Source organism: Arachis stenosperma, chromosome 3, assembly GCF_014773155.1.
Source record: "Arachis stenosperma cultivar V10309 chromosome 3, arast.V10309.gnm1.PFL2, whole genome shotgun sequence".
Lineage (NCBI taxonomy): Eukaryota > Viridiplantae > Streptophyta > Magnoliopsida > Fabales > Fabaceae > Arachis > Arachis stenosperma.
The window spans coordinates 48,867,912-48,882,635 of NC_080379.1; the positions used below are offsets into that span (position 1 = coordinate 48,867,912).

General features: G+C 40.9%; 1 non-coding gene across 1 annotated transcript; it reads left to right on the plus strand.

Moving 5' to 3' along the window:
- Positions 1-14,279: 14,279 nt before the first annotated feature.
- On the plus strand, positions 14,280-14,387 carry LOC130972480 (small nucleolar RNA R71). The gene has a single exon (XR_009083645.1). It is a non-coding gene; the product is annotated as a small nucleolar RNA R71 (small nucleolar RNA).
- Positions 14,388-14,724: the final 337 nt, after the last annotated feature.

The window sequence follows — 14,724 nt, forward strand, 5'->3', positions numbered from 1 at the left end:
GCTCAGATCCCTCAATTTCAGCCAGAAAATATCTGAAATCACAGAAAAACACACAAACTCATAGTAAAGTCCAGAAAAGTGAATTTTAACTAAAAACTAATAAAAAATATACTAAAAACTAACTAAATCTACAAAAAACATACTAAAAACAATGCCAAAAAGCGTACAAATTATCCGCTCATCACCCACTATAGAGTATAATATATCCTTGGAAAGCTCTGAATGTCTACTTTCCAATGCCTTTAGAAGCGCATCATTTGGAGCTCTACAACTCGAGTTACACTTCTTGGAAGGTGAAGAGGTCAGTTGGCCTTAATACAGGTTGATACCATGTTCATTACTGCACTTTCTGGGCAGGTTTTCTCCCTCAAATTTAGTGTCAACCATATAGTGCCATATATGCTTGGAAAGCTCTAGAATCCTACTTTCCAATGCCACTGGAATCACCTCATTTGGAGCTTTGTGGCTCAAGTTATGCGTGTTTGAAAAAGGTATGGTCAAGCTGCCAGGTGGGACTTTTTGCCCACGTTAACTACCACGTTAACTAAGTTAACGTGGGAGTTAACGTGGCTTATTGTGGCTTGTGTGGGCTCCTTCCAGCGTTAGTGACAATGTTGGGTGTCACTAACGTTGGCGATCACCTTTCTTCTTCACGTTAACTTCCACGTTAACTAAGTTAATGTGGGAGTTAACGTGGCTTCTTGGGGATAGTGTGGGTTTCTTCCAACATTAGTGACAATGTTTGGTGTCACTAACGTTGTCGACAACCTTGTTTCTTCACGTTAGCTTCTACGTTAACTAGGTTAACGTGGGAGTTAACGTGGCTTCTTGTGACTTGGCCAACGTTAGTGATAAAGTTGAATGTCATTAACGTTGGCGTCCCCTTTTCTTCTTAACGTTAGAGGCCATGTTAACTAAGTTAACGTGGCAACTAACGTGGCCACTTGTGAGCTTGGTCCAAAGTTAGTGATAATGTTAAGTGTCACTAACGTTGGCTCCATTTCCTTTCTTCAATGTTAATGCCACTAACTTTTCTTACTAACGTTGGGGCTTTCCTTCCTTCCACGTTAGTGCCCACGTTAGTGTAACTAACGTAGCCACTAACGTGGCTCTTCTCTTCTTCTTTTGGCCTGAAGTCAATCAAACAAAGTGCATCAAAGTCTTGCTCTTAATCATGGGATCATGCATCATCCAATTTATCATATAATTCATGCATAATTCTCATGAAATCATTCAAAATTCACAATGTTTGTTTGAATCATGGTATGATTGCATTTTCAACCAAATACTTGCTTATTTCCTAAGAAAATGCATGAAACTACCCTAAAAACAGTAAAGAAAAGGTCAGTGAAACTGGCCAAAATGCCCTGGCATCACAACACCAAACTTAAAGCTTGCTTGTCCCTAAGCAAGTATTGGAACAAGAGAATGATGAATGGAATGCCAAGAGAAATAAGTCATTCTTGTGGAAGTCATGTCCCTGGTTTTATGGTGGTTTCATGCATAGCAACTTAGGTTCATTCCTGGCTTTCAGACCTTTATCATGTCCTAGAATACTTACTGTGATTGCATCCCGTGAGACCTTTATTCACTGATCCTTATGTTGTTATTTCAGGGCTTATTTTTGTTCTTAAGCTAAGTGTTCTATAAGGGGGCAACTCTTTAAGGTAAGCTTTCAGCCAGCACTCCCGAACCAGTTGGTTCAATGTGCTAGGTGTTGAAGCACCCCTAAGAACTTACTTGCTCAAGTCTCTCCCCCATACATACACACCACAGGCACATAGTTTATTTATTTTCTTTTCTTGAGACCTTGGTGTCCAGCACCTCTTTGGGTTACTAAATGCTCTGTAGTGATGGTTACTCTTGATAGTGGACTTTCAGCTGATAATCCCGAGTTAGTTAACCCAAGTTACCAGGTGATAAGGCACCCCTAAGAGCTTATTCATCCAAGTAGATCCCTCACACAGGAGCACCACAGACACATGCCTCAAGTTTAAAACCATTGGTGCTTAGCCTTATTGCTTACTCTTTTTCTTTTATTTTTCAACCTTTATTTTTCTTTCCCTTTTTATTATTAGGATCTTCTTACTTAGCTAGTCTCATGGGGTGTGTTCAAAGCATAATATTCCTGACAGATAGTTGTCCTCCCACCTTGTGGTTGAACCAACTTAGCTAACTTATGACTATACCATAAACTCATGAACTTATTCCATAGTATGAACTCCTCTCTGGTCTTTTGTAAAACACTCATTCTCTTTTTCATTTGATTCAAATGGACAAGCATACAATTAAGTAAAGCAAGGATGCAGTGACATAAAGACTAGAAAACACAGCCTTAATCAATAAAAAGTTTAAAAGACAGAATTGACATGCTTATTTACAAGGAGCAAGCACACATACATACAAAGAACTTAGAAGACAATCATGCAATTGAATGTACTGGAATTAAGTAAGAGGAAAAAGGAACTTTACCACCTTGTAGTTTATATTTATTGTTGTTGCCCTTCTTCTCCTACTTTTCTCCCTTCCCACACCAATTTAGGCTAATTACTTGTCTTCAAGCAACAAATAAAACAGTGGTGGTGGGGTCTATGATGAGTCATGAACGTCTTACATACTAAAATGTAAGTGATGTATGTGGTTAAGCAAGCGAAAATTAAGGATAACACTTCAAGCCTAAGAAGCAAAGGCATTATGATTATACAAACAAGTGGTGTTGCTGGATACATTGCATAGAAAAATAAGTGGCACACCAAACTTAGTGTGACACTTTCTCTTAGAATTGATGCAAGTATCTAGAAAGATTTGAAAACAGATTGTTGCAGGGCAACACCAAACTTAGAATGTGATCATATGCCAATTTTATTTGGAAAAAAAATCTGAGTAAAAGAACTATTGTATTAATAACAAAATCACCAAGAGCCAGAGTTGTCACGAACAGGGGCTTCTTGGTGAGGCATTAACACAAACAGTTAGAGAGCATAGAAAATAAAGAACTAAAGCAATTGCATGAAATAAGCAAAACAAAAGAAAATATCTAATCTAGGTAATCAACCAACCGGTAGTTTGTTAATCACAATTAATCCCCGGCAACGACGCCATAAACTTGATGCAGGTGGAAACTGTCTCTCAACAAATTTCCTTCGGCAAGTGTACCGAATTTGTCGTCAAGTAATAACTCACAAGAGTGAGGTCGAATCCCACAGAGATTAATGGATTAAGCAATCAATGGTTAATTGATTATTCTAGTTAGACGAATCATATTTGGATGATGAGTAACAAGAAATGTAAATGGCATAAAAGTAAAGAAAGCAATAAAATGCAGAAAAGTAAAATAGCAAGTAAATGTAAGAACTAAAAATAAAATAAACATTGGGATCAAGAGATATTACAATCCTCCGGATCAAGTTCATTTTCATCTCTTCCTCAATCAATGCACTCATTGATCTCCTTGGCAATCTTAATTGATCGAATTACAATTCCTTGTAATTCAATCTCTCAAATCTTGATCAATAGCCAATTCCTTGGTCAATTGCTCATGAGAAGAGATGAAGTATGGTCACTGATTATACCACATGCATTTTCCAAATCAAGTATTGAGAGGATTATAGTCACATATCCATCCAAACCCAATTTGGTCCAACATGAGAAAGCATTTCTAGCATGATCTCTTCATTCCTCTTCCAAGGTTCCGAAGAGATCCAATTATGGAGAGTTTCTTTTCCAAGACAACTAACCAATTGAATTAAGATTGAAAGCTTTCTAGTAAGATCAAGAGAAAAGAAAGAAGAAGAAGAATGAAAACTATAATTGATCCATTGAATCACAATAGAGCTCTCTAGTTTGTGCTCCAATTTCATGCCCACTATAGAGTATAATATATCGTTGGAAAGCTCTGAATGTCTACTTTCCAATGCCTTTAGAAGCGCATCATTTGGAGCTCTACAACTCGAGTTACACTTCTTGGAAGGTGAAGAGGTCAGTTGGCCTTAATACAGGTTGATACCATGTTCATCACTGCACCTTTGGGGCAAGTTTTCTCCCTCAAATTTAGTGTCAACCATGTAGTGCCATATATGCTTGGAAAGCTCTGGAATCCTACTTTCCAATGCCACTAGAATCACCTCATTTGGAGCTTTGTGGCTCAAGTTATGCGTATTTGAAGAAGGCATGGTCAAGCTGCCAGGTGGGACTTTTTGCCCACGTTAACTAAGTTAACGTGGCTTATTGTGGCTTGTGTGGGCTCCTTCCAACGTTAGTGACAATGTTGGGTGTCACTAACGTTGGCGATCACCTTTCTTCTTCACGTTAACTTCCACGTTAACTAAGTTAACGTGGGAGTTAACGTGGCTTCTTGGGGATAGTGTGGGTTTCTTCCAACGTTAGTGACAATGTTTGGTGTCACTAACGTTGTCGACAACCTTGTTTCTTCACGTTAGCTTCTACGTTAACTAGGTTAACGTGGGAGTTAACGTGGCTTCTTGTGACTTGGCCAACGTTAGTGATAAAGTTGAATGTCACTAACATTGGCGTCCCCTTTTCTTTTTAACGTTAGAGGCCACGTTAACTAAGTTAACGTGGCCACTTATGAGCTTGGTCCAACGTTAGTGATAATGTTAAGTGTCACTAACGTTGGCTCCATTTCCTTTCTTCAAAGTTAATGCCACTAACTTTTCTTACTAACGTTGGGGCTTTCCTTCCTTCCATGTTAGTGCCCACGTTAGTGTAACTAACGTGGCTTTTCTCTTCTTCTTTTGGCCTGAAGTCAATCAAACAAAGTGCATCAAAGTCTTGCTCTTAATCATGGGATCATGCATCATCCAATTTATCATATAATTCATGCATAATTCTCATGAAATCATTCAAAATTCACAATGTTTGTTTGAATCATGGTATGATTGCATTTTCAACCAAATACTTGCTTATTTCCTAAGAAAATGCATGAAACTACCCTAAAAACAGTAAAGAAAAGGTCAGTAAAACTGGCCAAAATGCCCTGGCATCACCTGGTTCTCTGTCCCTTTTCTGTCTCTTATTTCTATATCAAACTCTTACAGAAGCAACACCCATCTTATGAGCCTGGGTTTTGAATCCTGCTTTGTGAGTAAGTATTTAAGAGCAGCATGGTCAGTGTACACAATCACTTTTGACCCTACTAAATAGGATCTAAACTTATCAATGGCATAAACCACTGCAAGTAACTCTTTTTCTGTGGTTGTGTAATTCTTCTGTGCGTCATTTAGAACACGGCTAGCATAATAAATGACATGCAGAAGCTTGTTCTACCTCTGTCCAAACACTGCACCAATAGCATGGTCACTGGTATCACACATTAGTTCAAATGGTAATGTCCAGTCTGGTGCAAAGATGACTGGTGTTGTGACTAGCTTGGCTTTCAGGGTCTCAAACGCCTGCAGACACTCTGTGTCAAACACAAATGGTGTGTCAGCAGCTAGCAGGTTGCTTAGAGGTTTTGCAATTTTTGAAAAATCCTTTATAAACCTTCTGTAGAATCCTACATGCCCCAGAAAGCTTCTGATTGCCTTAACATTGGCAGGTGGTGGTAATTTTTCAATTACTTCTACCTTTGCTTGATCCACCTCTATTCCCTTGCTTGAAATTTTGTGCCCAAAGACAATTCCTTCAGTCACCATAAAGTGACATTTCTCCCAATTTAAGACCAGGTTAGTCTCTTGGCACCTTTTCAGGACAAGTGCTAGATGATCAAGACAGAAGCTGAATGAGTCTCCAAATACTGAGAAGTCATCCATGAAGACTTCCAGGAACTTCTCTACCATATCAGAGAAGATGGATAGCATGCACCTCTGAAAAGTTGCAGGTGCATTGCATAGACCAAAAGGCATTCTTCTGTAAACAAAATACGCCAGAAGGACAGGTGAATGCTATTTTCTCTTGATCTTGAGGGTCCACTGCAATTTGATTGTAGCCTGAATAGCCATCCAAAAAGCAATAATAATCATGACCCGCTAGTCTTTCTAGCATATGGTCTATGAATGGTAAAGGAAAATGATCCTTTCTGGTGGATGTATTGAGCCTTCTGTAGTCAATACACATACGCCACCCTGTAACTGTTCTTGTAGGAACCAGTTCATTCTTTTCATTATGAATCATTGTCATGCCTCCCTTCTTGGGGACGACTTGAACAGGGCTCACCCAGGGCTATCAGAAATAGGATAAATAATCCCAGCCTCTAGTAACTTAGTGACCTCTTTCTGCACCACCTCCTTCATGGCTGGATTTAGTCGCCTTTGTGGTTGAACCACTGGCTTGGCATTATCTTCTAATAGGATCTTGTGCATGCATCTTGCTAGACTAATGCCCTTAAGATCACTTATGGACCATCCAAGAGCTGTCTTGTGTGTCCTTAGCACTTGAATTAGTGCTTCCTCTTCTTGTGAATTTAAAGCAGAGCTTATGATCACTGGAAAAGTGTCACCTTCTCCCAGAAATGCATACTTCAGGGATGGTGGTAGTGGTTTGAGCTCAGGTTTGGGAGGCTTATCCCCTTCCTGAGGAGTTTTCAGAGGTTCTTTTATTTCCTCTGGTTCCTCCTGATCAGGCTGAACATCTTTAAAGATGTCCTCTAGCTCTGATTCGAGTCTCTCAGTTATATTGATCTCTTCCACCAAAGAGTCAATAATATCAGCGCTCATGCAGTCATTTGATGTGTCTGGATGTTGCATAGCTTTGATAGCATTCAACTTGAACTCATCCTCATTAACTCTCAGGGTTACTTCCCCTTTTTGTACATCAATAAGAGTGCGTCCAGTTGTTAGGAAAGGTCTTCCTAGGATGAGAGTTGCACTTTTGTGCTCCTCCATTTCCATCACTACAAAGTCAGTGGGAAAGGCAAACGGCCCAACCTTGACAATCATGTCTTCAATTATGCCTGATGGATATTTAATGGAGCCATCAGCAAGTTGGAGACATATCCTGGTTGGTTTGACTTCTTCAGTCAACCCAAGCTTTCTGATAATGGTTGCAGGTATCAGGTTGATACTTGCTCCAAGGTCACATAGGGCTGTCTTGGTACAAGCACCTTCTAATGTGCATGGTATCATAAAGCTTCCTGGATCTTGAAGCTTCTCTGGTAAGCTTTTCAGAATGACTGCACTGCATTCTTCAGTGAGAAAAACCTTTTCAGTTTCTCTCCAATCCTTCTTATGACTTAAGATCTCTTTCATAAACTTAGCATAAGAGGGTATTTGCTCAAGTGCCTCTGCAAACAGAATCTTTATCTCAAGAGTCCTTAGATAGTCTGCAAAGCGGGCAAATTGTTTATCCTGTTTCGCTTGGCGGAGTTTCTGAGGATAAGGCATCTTGGTTTTATATTCTTCAACCTTAGTTGCTGCAGGTTTATTCCCTACAGAGGTGGTTGGAGAAGCTTTCTTAGAGGGGTTACTATCAGCACTCTTAGGTGTCTGATTCCTTATTAGCGTTTGAACGCCAGGACTAGGTGTAGGATGGGCGTTTAACGCCAGCTTTTCACCCTTTTCTAGCGTTTGAACGCCAGAACTGGGCAAGGAATGGGCGTTTAACGCCAACTTTTCCCCCTTTTCTGGCGGTTGAACGCCAGAAGTATTCCTCTCTGGGCTCTTACTGTCCTCAGAGGGATTTTGGGCAGTGGTTTGGTTATCCTCTGTCAGTTGTTCCTTTCTTGGCTTTCTGCTGCTTTGAATTGATACATTCAATATCTTCTCACTCCTTAATTTAACAGCTTGGCATTCTTCTGTTATCTCTTTAGATAGCTGTTGTCTTGTCTGATTCAATTGTGCTTCCATATTCTAGTTAGCATTTTTAGTTTCTTGGAGTATCTCTTTAAACTCTGCTAATTGTTTTGTCATCAGGAGTAATTGTTGATTAAGTTCAACAATCTGTTCTTGAGGATTAGGATCAGTAGTTACTACCATAGCTTCTTCTTTTATAGAGGACTCACTGCTTGAGTATAGATGTTGATTTCTAGCAACCGTATTGGTGTGCAAAATTGTGATCACTACTTTTCACAACTCAAATAATCCCCGGTAATGAATCCAAAAACTTGGTGTTCAATACCATGGCATAAACACAACTTTGCACAACTAACCAGCAAGTGCACTGGGTCGTCCAAGTAATAAACCTTACGCGAGTAAGGGTCGATCCCACGGAGATTGTTGGTATGAAGCAAGCTATGGTCACCTTGTAAATCTTAGTCAGGCAGACTCAAATGGGTATAGGTGATAAACGCATAAAGCATAAAGATAAAGATAGAGATACTTATGTAATTCATTGGTAGGAACTTCAGATAAGCGTATGAAGATGCCTTCCCTTCCGTCTCTCTGCTTTCCTACTGTCTTCATCCAATCCTTCTCACTCCTTTCCATGGCAAGCTTATGCAAGGGTTTCACCGTTGTCAGTGGCTACCTCCCATCCTCTCAGTGGAAATGTTCAACGCACCCTGTCACGGCACGGCTATCCATCTGTCGGTTCTCGATCAGGCCGGAATAGAATCCAGTGATTCTTTTGCGTCTGTCACTAACGCCCCGCCTTCAGGAGTTTGAAGCACGTCACAGTCATTCAATCATTGAATCCTACTCAGAATACCACAGACAAGGTTAGACCTTCCGGATTCTCTTGAATGCCGCCATCAGTTCTAGCCTATACCACGAAGATTCCGGTTAAAGAATCCAAGAGATAAACATTAGAGCCTTGTTGCTTGTAGAACAGAAGTGGTTGTCAGTCACTTGTTCATAAGTGAGAATGATGATGAGCGTCACATAATCATCACATTCATCAAGTTCTTGAGTGCGAATGAATATCTTGGACAAAGAACAAGCGGAATTGAATAGAAGAACAATAGTAATTGCATTAATACTCGAGGTACAGCAGAGCTCCACACCTTAATCTATGGTGTGTAGAAACTCCACCGTTGAAAATACATAAGAACAAGGTCTAGGCATGGCCGAATGGCCAGCCTCCCAAAGTGATCTAAGATAGCATAAAATGAAGATAGCTACCCCGATATCTCAATACAATAGTAAAAGGTCCTACTTATAGAAAACTAGTAGCCTAGGGTGTACAGAGATGAGTAAATGACATAAAAATCCACTTCCGGGCCCACTTGGTGTGTGCTTGGGCTGAGCAATGAAGCATTTTTGTGCAGAGACTCTTCCTGGAGTTAAACGCCAGCTTTTATGCCAGTTTGGGCGTTTAACTCCCATTTTGGTGCCAGTTCCGGCGTTTAACGCTGGGATTTCTGAGGGTGACTTTGAACGCCGGTTTGGGCCATCAAATCTTGGGCAAAGTATGGACTATCATATATTGCTGGAAAGCCCAGGATGTCTACTTTCCAACGGCGTTGAGAGCGCGCCAATTGGGCTTCTGTAGCTCCAGAAAATCCACTTCGAGTGCAGGGAGGTCAGAATCCAACAGCATCTGCAGTCCTTTTCAGTCTCTGAATCAGATTTTTGCTCAGGTCCCTCAATTTCAGCCAGAAAATACCTGAAATCACAGAAAAACACACAAACTCATAGTAAAGTCCAGAAAAGTGAATTTTAACTAAAAACTAATAAAAATATACTAAAAACTAACTAGATCATACTAAAAACATACTAAAAACAATGCCAAAAAGCGTACAAATTATCCGCTCATCACAACACCAAACTTAAATTGTTGCTTGTCCTCAAGCAACTGAAAATCAAATAAAATAAAAAGAAGAGAATATGCAATGAATTCCAAAAACATCTATGAAGATCAGTATTAATTAGATGAGCGGGGCTTTTAGCTTTTTGCCTCTGAACAGTTTTGGCATCTCACTCTATCCTTTGAAATTCAGAATGGTTGGCTTCTTTAGGAACTCAGAATCCAGATAGTGTTATTGATTCTCCTAGTTAAGTATGATGATTCTTGAACACAGCTACTTATTGAGTCTTGGCTGTGGCCCAAAGCACTCTGTCTTCCAGTATTACCACCGGATACATACATGCCACAGACACATAATTGGGTGAACCTTTTTAGATTGTGACTCAGCTTTGCTAAAGTCCCCAATTAGAGGTGTCCAGGGTTCTTAAGCACACTCTTTTTGCCTTGGATCACAACTTTATTTCTTTCTTTCTTCTCTCCTTTTTTTTCGTTTCCCTCTTTTTTTTTTCGAATTTTTTTTTCGAAATTTTTCTTCTTTTTTTTTTGTATTCACTGCTTTTTCTTGCTTCAAGAACCATTTTGATGATTTTTCAGATCCTCAGTAACATGTCTCCTTTTTCATCATTCTTTCAAGAGCCAATATTCATGAATCACAAATTCAAAAGACATATGCACTGTTTAAGCATACATTCAGAAAACAAAAATATTGCCACCACATCAAAATAATCAAACTGTTATAAAATTCAAAATTCATGCAATTCTTTCTTTTTTCAATTAAGAACATTTTTCATTTAAGAAAGGTGATGGATTCATAGGACATTCATAACTTTAAGGCATAGACACTAAGACACTAATGATCACAAGACACAAACATAGATAGACATAAGCACTAAAATTCGAAAAACAGGGAAATAAAGAACAAGGAGATTAAAGAACGGGTCCACCTTAGTGATGGCGGCTTGTTCTTCCTCTTGAAGGTCTTATGGAGTGCTTGAGCTCCTCAATGTCTCTTCCTTGTCTTTGTTGCTCCTCTCTCATGATTTTTTGATCTTCTCTAATTTCATGAAGGAGGATGGAATGTTCTTGGTGCTCCACCCTTAGTTGTCCCATGTTGGAACTCAATTCTCCTAGGGAGGTGTTTAGTTGCTCCCAATAGTTTTGTGGAGGAAAGTGCATCCCTTGAGGCATCTCAGGGATCTCATGATGAGAGGGGTCTCTTGTGTGCTCCATCCTCTTCTTAGTGATGGGCTTGTCCTCATCAATGGGGATGTCTCCCTCTATGTCAACTCCAACTGAATAACAGAGGTGACAAATGAGATGAGGAAAGGCTAACCTTGCCAAAATGGAGGACTTGTCCGCCACCTTATAGAGTTCTTGGGCTATAACCTCATGAACTTCCACTTCTTCTCCAATCATGATGCTATGAATCATGATGGCCCGGTCTAGAGTAACTTCGGACCAGTTGCTAGTGGGAATGATTGAGCGTTGGATAAACTCCAACCATCCTCTAGCCACGGGTTTGAGGTCATGCCTTCTCAATTGAACCGGCTTCCCTCTTGAATCTCTCTTCCATTGGGCGCCCTCTTCACATATGACTGTGAGGACTTGGTCCAACCTTTGATCAAAGTTGACCCTTCTAGTGTAAGGATGTTCATCTCCTTGCATCATGGGCAAATTGAATGCCAACCTTACACTTTCCGGACTAAAATCCAAGTATTTCCCCCGAACCATAGTAAGATAATTCTTTGGATCCGGGTTCACATTTTGATCATGGTTCTTGGTGATCCATGCATTGGCATAGAACTCTTGAACCATTAAGATTCCGACTTGTTGAATGGGGTTGGTAAGAACTTCCCAACCTCTTCTTCGGATCTCATGTCGGATCTCCGGATATTCACCCTTTTTGAGTGAAAAAGGGACCTCGGGGATCACCTTCTTCAAGGCCACAACTTCATAGAAGTGGTCTTGATGCACCCTTGAGATGAATCTTTCCATCTCCCATGACTCGGAGGTGGAAGCTTTTGCCTTCCCTTTCCTCTTTCTAGAGGTTTCTCCGGCCTTGGATGCCATAAATGGTTATGGAAAAACGAAAAAGCAACGCTTTTACCACACCAAACTTAAAAGGTTTGCTCGTCCTCGAGCAAAAGAAGAAAGAAGAGAGTAGAAGAAGAAGAAATGAGGAAGAAGGGAATGGCTTTTGTGTTCGGCCGAAGAGGGGGAGAAGTGGTGTTTAGGTTGTGTGAAAATGAAGGGGTGAAGAAGGGTATATATAGGGGAGGGGGAAGGGTAAGGTTCGGTCAAGTAAGGGTGGGTTTGGGAGGGAAAGTGGTTTGAATTTGAATGGTGAGGTAGGTGGGGTTTTATGAAGGATGGATGTGAGTGGTGAAGAGGAAGATGAGATTTGATAGGTGAAGGGTTTTTGGGGAAGAGGTGTTGAGGTGATTGGTGAATGAGTGAAGAAGAGAGAGAGTGGTGGGGTTGGTGGGGATCCTGTGGGGTCCACAGATCCTGTGGTGTCAAGGAAAAGTCATCCCTGCACCAAATGGCATGCAAAATCACGTTTTGAGCCAATTCTGGCGTTAAACGCCGGGCTGGTGCCCATTTCTGGCGTTTAACGCCAGGTTCTTGCCCTTTTCTGGCGTTTAACGCCAGTCTGGTGCCCCTTTCTGGCGTTAAACGCCCAGAATGGTGCCAGACTGGGCGTTAAACGCCCACCTGCTAGCCTTACTGGCGTTTAAACGCCAGTAAGTTCTTCCTCCAGGGTGTGCTGTTTTTCTTCCTGTTTTTCATTCTGTTTTTGCTTTTTCAATTGATTTTGTGACTTCTCATGATCATCAACCTACAAAAAACATAAAATAACAAAAGAAAATAGATAAAATATAACATTGGGTTGCCTCCCAACAAGCGCTTTCTTTAATGTCAGTAGCTCGACAGATGGCTCTCATGGAGCCTCACAAATGATCAGAGTAATGTGGGAACCACCCAACACCAAACTTAGAGTTTGAATGTGGGGGTTCAACACCAAACTTAGAGTTTGGTTGTGGCCTCCCAACACCAAACTTAGAGTTTGACTGTGGGGGCTCTGTTTGACTCTGATTTGAGAGAAGCTCTTCATGCTTCCTCTCCATGGTGACAGAGGGATATCCTTGAGCCTTAAACACAAAGGATTCTTCATTCACTTGAATGATCAGTTCGCCTCTATCAACATCAATTACAGCCTTTGCTGTGGCTAGGAAGGGTCTGCCAAGGATGATGGTTTCATCCATGCACTTCCCAGTCTCTAGGACTATGAAATCAGCAGGGATGTAATGGTTTTCAATCTTCACCAAAACATCCTCTACAAGTCCATGAGCTTGTTTTCTTGAGTTGTCTGCCATCTCTAATGAGATTCTTGCAGCTTGCACCTCAAAGATCCCTAGCTTCTCCATTACAGAGAGAGGCATGAGGTTTACACTTGACCCTAAGTCACACAGAGCCTTCTTGAAGGTCATGGTGCCTATGGTACAAGGTATTGAAAACTTCCCAGGATCTTGTCTCTTTTGAGGTAATTTCGGCCTAGACAAGTCATCCAGTTCTTTGGTGAGCAAAGAAGGTTCATTCTCCCAAGTCTCATTTCCAAATAACTTGTCATTTAGCTTCATGATTGCTCCAAGGTATTTAGCAACTTGCTCTTCAGTGACATACTCATCCTCTTCAGAGGAAGAATACTCATCAGAGCTCATGAATGGCAGAAGTAAATTCATTGGAATCTCTATGGTCTCATTTTGAGCCTCAGATTCCCATGGTTCCTCATTAGGGAACTCATTGGAGGTCAGTGCACGCCCATTGAGGTCTTCCTCAGTGGCGTTCACTTCCTCTCCTTCCTCTCCAAATTCGGCCATGTTGATGGCCTTGCACTCTCCTTTTGGATTTTCTTCTGTACTGCTTGGGAGAGTACTAAGAGGGAGTTCAGTAACTTTCTTGCTCAGCTGTCCCACTTGTGCCTCCAAATTCCTAATGGAGGACCTTGTTTCAGTCATGAAACTTTGAGTGGTTTTGATTAGATCAGAGACCATGGTTGCTAAGTCAGAGGGGTTCTGCTTAGAATTCTCTGTCTGTTGCTGAGAAGATGATGGAAAAGGCTTGCCATTGCTAAACCTGTTTCTTCCACCATTATTGTTGTTGAAACCTTGTTGAGGTCTCTCTTGATTCTTCCATGAGAAATTTGGGTGATTTCTCCATGAAGAATTATAGGTGTTTCCATAGGGTTCTCCTAGGTAATTCACCTCTTCCATTGAAGGGTTCTCAGGATCATAAGCTTCTTCTTCAGATGAAGCGTCCTTAGTACTGCTTGGTGCATTTTACATTCCAGACAGACTTTGAGAAATCAAATTGACTTGTTGAGTCAATATCTTGTTCTGAGCCAGAATGGCATTCAGAGTATCAATCTCAAGAACTCCTTTCTTCTGATTTGTCCCATTGTTCACAGGATTCCTTTCAGAAGTGTACATGAATTGGTTATTTGCAACCATTTCAATTAGTTCTTGAGCTTCTGTAGGCGTCTTCTTCAGATGAAGAGATCCTCCAGCAGAGCTATCCAAAGACATCTTGGACAGTTCAGAGAGACCATCATAGAAAATACCTATGATGCTCCATTCAGAAAGCATGTCAGAAGGACATTTTCTGATCAATTGTTTGTATCTTTCCCACGCTTCATAGAGGGATTCTCCATCCTTCTGTCTGAAGGTTTGGACTTCCACTCTAAGCTTACTCAATTTTTGAGGTGGAAAGAACTTTGCCAAGAAGGCATTGACTAGCTTTTCCCATGAGTCCAGGCTTTCTTTAGGTTGTGAATCCAACCATGTCCTAGCTCTGTCTCTTACAGCAAAAGGGAATAGCATAAGTCTGTAGACCTCAGGGTCAACCCCATTAGTCTTGACAGTGTCACAGATTTGCAAGAACTCAGCCAAAAACTGATGAGGATCTTCCAATGGAAGTCCATGGAACTTGCAATTCTGTTGCATTAGAGAAACTAATTGAGGCTTAAGCTCAAAGTTGTTTGCTCCAATGGCAGGGATAGAGATGCTTCTCCCATAAAAGTCGGGA